General features: G+C 43.6%; 1 protein-coding gene across 1 annotated transcript in view; it reads right to left on the bottom strand.

Moving 5' to 3' along the window:
* Positions 1–1,802: 1,802 nt before the first annotated feature.
* Positions 1,803–6,000, bottom strand: part of kif17 (kinesin family member 17) — a 66,443-nt gene continuing 62,245 nt past the window's right edge. Inside the window, exons 19-21 of the mRNA XM_061937800.2 lie at positions 5,863–5,971; positions 4,942–5,055; positions 1,803–4,818 (exon numbers count right to left, since the gene is read on the bottom strand). The gene's annotated coding sequence lies outside the window, so the exon portion shown is untranslated. The remainder of the gene's footprint in view (positions 4,819–4,941; positions 5,056–5,862; positions 5,972–6,000) is intronic.

Here is a 6,000-nt window from a genome sequence, read left to right as displayed (position 1 = left end):
CCTGTATTATTTAATCTATATGAGTTTTACCAGAATCAGGTATTTTGGTAAAGTTTACAAATACAAAAATTAGGTTTTACTCACTATGACAGTATAACTTTCACATTCAATATGACAGTTATTTAAACATAACTCCTAAACAACACATGCAAAATGGCTAATAATGCCTGGGAAAATGTATCTTTGTTAGTTTTACTGGAAAAAAAATATTTTGTAAGGTTTGTGAAGACACAAGTTTGTTTGTTTACTTAATATGACAGTATAACTGTCATACTAAATATGAAAGTTATATAAACCTAACTCCAAAACCAAACATGCATTGCCCCAAGTGGAGGAGTTCAAGTACCTCGGAGTCTTGTTCACAAGTGAGGGAAGAGTGGATCGTGAGATCGACAGGCGGATCGGTGCTGCGTCTTCAGTAATGCGGACGCTGTATCGATCCGTTGTGGTGAAGAAGGAGCTGAGCCGGAAGGCAAAGCTCTCAATTTACCGGTCGATCTACGTTCCCATCCTCACCTATGGTCATGAGCTTTGGGTTATGACCGAAAGGACAAGATCACGGGTACAAGCGGCCGAAATGAGTTTCCTCCGCTGGGTGGCGGGGCTCTCCCTTAGAGATAGGGTGAGAAGCTCTGCCATCCGGGAGGAGCTCAAAGTAAAGCCGCTGCTTCTCCACATCGAGAGGAGCCAGATGAGGTGGTTCGGGCATCTGGTCAGGATGCCACCCGAACGCCTCCCTAGGGAGGTGTTTAGGGCACGTCCGACCGGTAGGAGGTCGCGGGGAAGACCCAGGACACGTTGGGAAGACTATGTCTCCCGGCTGGCCTGGGAACGCCTCGGGGTCCCACAGGAAGAGCTGGACGAAGTGGCTGGGGAGAGGGAAGTCTGGGTTTCCCTGCTAAGGCTGCTGCCCCCGCGACCCGACCTCGGATAAGCGGAAGAAGATGGATGGATGGATGGATGGCATTATGTCTAAAAATGCCTGTAATATTGTATCTATGTGAATTTTACTAGAATCAGGCGTTTTGGTAAGGTTTAAAATTACAAAAATTAGGTTTTAATGACAGTATAACTGCCACACGCAATATAAAGTTAAAGTACCAATGAGGGGCGGCATGGCGTAGTGGGTAGAGCAACCGTGCCAGAAACCTGAGGGTTGCAGGTTCGCTCCCCGCCTCTTACCATCCAAAAATCGCTGCCGTTGTGTCCTTGGGCGGGACACTTCACCCTTTGCCCCCGGTGCCACTCACACCGGTGAATTGAATGATGAATGATAGGTGGTGGTTGGAGGGGCCGTTGGCGCAAATTGCAGCCACGCTTCCGTCAGTCTACCCCAGGGCAGCTGTGGCTATGAAAGTAGCTTACCACCACCAGGTGTGAATGAATGATGGGTTCTACATGTAAAGCGACTTTGGGTACTTAGAAAAGCGCTATATAAATCCCAGGTATTATTATTATTATTATTGTCACACACACACTAGGTGTGGCAAAATTATTCTCTGCATTTGACCCATCACCCTTGATCACCCCCTTGGAGGTGAAGGGAGCATAGAGCAGCAGCGGTGGCCGCGCCCCGGAATCATTTTTGATGATTTAACCCCCAATTTCAACCCTTGATGCTGAGTGCCAAGCAGGGAGGTAATGGGTCCATTTTTATAGTCTTTGGTATGACTCGGCCGGGGTTTGAACTGACTGTTTGAAAACTCCTAAGTCACACATGAAAAATGGCTAATAATTCCTGAAATAATGCATCCTTGTGAGTTTTACTCAAAACATATGCTTTATTTAAGGCTAAACACAAAAAGTAGTTTTTTACCCAGTATGACCATAATGTTCTTAAAATCCTGAGATAATGTGAAAAAAGCAAAAACAATTGTATTCCATCATAATTACTAACCAACATGCAAAATGTGTAAAAATGCCTGTAATATTGAATGCATGTGAGTTTTACTAGAATCAGTTATGTTTGTAAGGTTTGCAAATACAAATATTGGGTTTGACTCACTATATATATATATATATATATGTGTATACTGTCACACTGAATATGACAGTTATTAAAACATAACTCCTAAACCACACATGCAAAATGGCTAATATTGCCTGGAGAAATGTTTCTTTCTGAGTTTTACTGTAAAAAAATATTTTGTAAGGTTTGCTTAAACAAAAAGTAGTTTTTTACTCAATATGACAGTAATGTCTTAGAATCCTGAAATAATGCGAAAAAAGCAATAAAAATGTATTCCATCATAATTCCTAAACCAAACATGCAAAATGTCTAAAAATGCCTGTAATAATGAATCAATGCGAGTTTTACGAGAATCAGTTGTTTTTGTAAGGTTTGCAAATACAAAAATTAGGTTTTACTCACTATGACAGTATACTATCACACTGAATATGACAGTTATTAAAACATAACTCCTAAACCACACATGCAAAATGGCTAATAATGTCTGGAGAAATGTATCTTTGTGAGTTGTACTGGAAAAAAATATTCTGGAAGATTTGCAAAGACACAAGTTTGTTTTTTTACTTAATATGACAGTATAACTGTCATACTAAATATGAAAGTTATATAAACCTAACTCCAAAACCAAACATGCATTATGTCTAAAAATGCCTGTAATATTGTATCTATGTGAATTTTACTAGAATCAGGCGTTTTGGTAAGGTTTAAAATTACAAAAATTAGGTTTTAATGACAGTATAACTGCCACACGCAATATAAAGTTAAAGTACCAATGATTGTCACACACACACTAGGTGTGGCAAAATTATTCTCTGCATTTGACCCATCACCCTTGATCACCCCCTGGGAGGTGAAGGGAGCATAGAGCAGCGGTGGCTGCGCCCCGGAATCATTTTAGGTGATTTAACCCCCAATTTCAACCCTTGATATTGAGTGCCAAGCAGGGAGGTAATGGGTCCCATTTTTATAGTCTTTGGTATGACTCGGCCGGGGTTTGAACTGACTGTTTGAAAACTCCTTAATCACACATGAAAAATGGCTAATAATTCCTGAAATAATGCATCCTTGTGTGTTTTACTCAAAACATATGCTTTATCTGAGGCTAAACACAAAAAGTAGTTTTTTACCCAATATGACCATAATGTTCTTAAAATCCTGAGATAATGTGAAAAAAGCAAAAACAATTGTATTCCATCATAATTACTAACCAACATGCAAAATGTGTAAAACTGCCTGTAATATTGAATCCATGTGAGTTTTACTAGAATCAGTTATGTTTGTAAGGTTTGCTAATACAAATATTGGGTTTGACTCACTATATATATATATATATATGTGTATACTGTCACACTGAATATGACAGTTATTAAAACATAACTCTAAACCACACATGCAAAATGGCTAAAAATGCCTGGAGACATGTATCTTTGTTAGTTTTACTAGAAAATGATCTTTTGTAAGGTTTGCAAAGACACAAGACAGTTTTTTTTTATTCAATATGACAGTATAACTGTCATACTAAATATGAAAGTTATATAAAAATAACTCCAAAACCAAACATGCATTATGTCTAAAAATGCCTGTAATATTGCATCTATGTGATTTTTACTAGAATCAGTTGTTTTTGTATGGTTTGCAAATACAAAAAATGGGTTTTACTCACTATGACAGTATACTGTCACACTCAATATGACAGTTTTTTTAATCATAAGTCCTAAACCACACATGCAAAAGGCTAATATTGCCTGGAGAAATGTTTCTTTCTGAGTTTTACTGGGAAAAAAAATATTTTGTAAGGTTTGCTTAAACAAAAAGTAGTTTTTTACTCAATATGACAGTAATGTCTTAGAATCCTTGTGGAGGGGGGGGGGGGGGGGGGGGGGGGGGTAGACCACTCGCCTGTGCATCGGCTGGGAACAAGTTTGTTTTTTTACTTAATATGACAGTATAACTGTCATACTAAATATGAAAGTTATATAAACCTAACTCCAAAACCAAACATGCATTATGTCTAAAAATGCCTGTAATATTGTATCCATGTGAATTTTACTAGAATCAGGCGTTTTGGTAAGGTTTAAAAATACAAAAATTAGGTTTTAATGACAGATTAACTGCCACACGCAATATAAAGTTAAAGTACCAATGATTGTCAACACACACACTAGGTGTGGCGAAATTATTCTTTGCATTTGACCCATCACCCTTGTTCACCCCCTGGGAGGTGAGGGGAGCATAGAGCAGCAGCGGTGGCCACGCCCGGGAATCATTTTTGGTGATTTAACCCCCAATTCCAACATTTGATGCTGAGTGTCAAGCAGGGAGGTAATGGGTCCCATTTTTATAGTCCTTGGTAGGACTCCGCCGGGAGGCAAAAACTCGGACATGGGAGGAGTTTGGGGAAGCCGTGGAAAACAACTTCCGGACAGCTTCGAAGCGATTCTGGTCCACCATCCGCCGCCTCATCTGGGATACAGACTGGCGGCTGAGACCCTGAAACAAGCCAAGGCCCAAATAGCCTCGGTCTGGGTTGACACCAGAGGTGGTGCGCCCTGCCCAGCCCCCGCTACCGATGATGGCCACCATGACCGACGCTGACGGAGGGACTGGTCCCCTGAGGTGGAGCAACGGGAGGGCCCGCGGGGGATGGTGACCCCGATCCCCTTCACCCCTCGTCACTGAACCACCCAGAGCGCAGAGGGGGGCACAACAGCGTGGCCCGTGCAGCAGGCTTGCAGACGACTCCATCCTGGAGGCTCCCTTGGTCCCGTCTCATCAGCCCCGCCCACGGGCAGAGACCTCGGCCAAACTCCCTCCTGCAGTCTGCAGCGCACAACCGTGTCCAGTCTCACCTGCAAGACAAAATTTAGTGGTTGTGGTACATAGAGAGGAGGATGTGCATTAAGTGGTTGTGGTACACAGAGAGGAGGATGTGCAAGTGCCTCCTGGCCCTACCGAGTCTGACAAATACTTACCTGGGGGGCCTCCCACCAAACCTCGGGACTCACAGTCGGAGGAGCGGGAGCTTGTGCCGCCTTCGCCGGCCCCGTCTCTCCCCAGCACGCCTCCTAGCTGGTCCAAGATCTTTTCTGGGATGCAAAAAACAAAAAATATAATTTCTGTCCCACAGTGCACAGACAAACCAGCCCACTAAGAAGCCCACCAGACACATTAGCACTACGTGGACTACGTGGACTGGGACCTGGCGGTGACGAAAAGGGTACGGGTCATCGGTGACTCAAACATCAGCCGTTCCCATCTTTCCAGTCCCTTGAACTGCAAATGGACAGCTACCCGGGTCGCTGCCAATGTGGAGAAGGTGGTCTTCTCCTTTGGCCTTAACAACAGGGAGCAGAAGACCAAGGAGACCACAGTCAAGCAGCTCCAAAAGGCCGTTAGGGTAGCCAAGACCCCTTTCCGCACGCCGAGGTTTCCGTTTCTGATTAACTTTTCAGATTTCTTGCCCGAGGAACACAAAAACAACCTCAGGCAGCTGAATAAGTATTTCAGGGACCACCACGACTTCATCCCAGCAGTGATTTTGAGACCAAGAGAGACAACATCCACTAGACTGAAGACAAGGCCAAAAAAATGCTGAATCACTGGCTTCAGCATTTAAGCTTGACGTCCCCATAAACCCGACCTCTCGGGGGCGGGGAGAATAAAAATGGCGTGAACTTGTCCAGACACTTTACACTTTACCCGCTCACAGCTCTCCCTCCCTTGACAAAGGCCTCAATTTCATCCCTTCCACAACCTCAATCGTGACTGGCACCATCAGGTGAAATATGACCTCCAGCAAAACCACAGGAGTGTCAAATTAGCGGCGTACTATGAGAAGCAGGAGGCTCTCAAACCGCTACCCTTCACCCCCAAGTCCAACTGGGAGCCCTCACCTGGACTGCTGCCTCCAGACTTCCATGTGATGGTCCTGGCTGATGAGATCCCCTCGCTCGGGTCGGGCTACGCACCTGCTATCACGGCCAACCTGACGTGAGACGTAGCCTGAGGAAAAATAAACATATTGTCATTAA

The sequence above is a fragment of the Nerophis lumbriciformis genome, linkage group LG03 (genome assembly GCF_033978685.3).
Source record: "Nerophis lumbriciformis linkage group LG03, RoL_Nlum_v2.1, whole genome shotgun sequence".
Classification (NCBI taxonomy): domain Eukaryota; kingdom Metazoa; phylum Chordata; class Actinopteri; order Syngnathiformes; family Syngnathidae; genus Nerophis; species Nerophis lumbriciformis.
The sequence above is the reverse complement of the archived record's forward strand: the minus strand, read 5'-3'. Positions and strand labels throughout refer to the sequence as shown.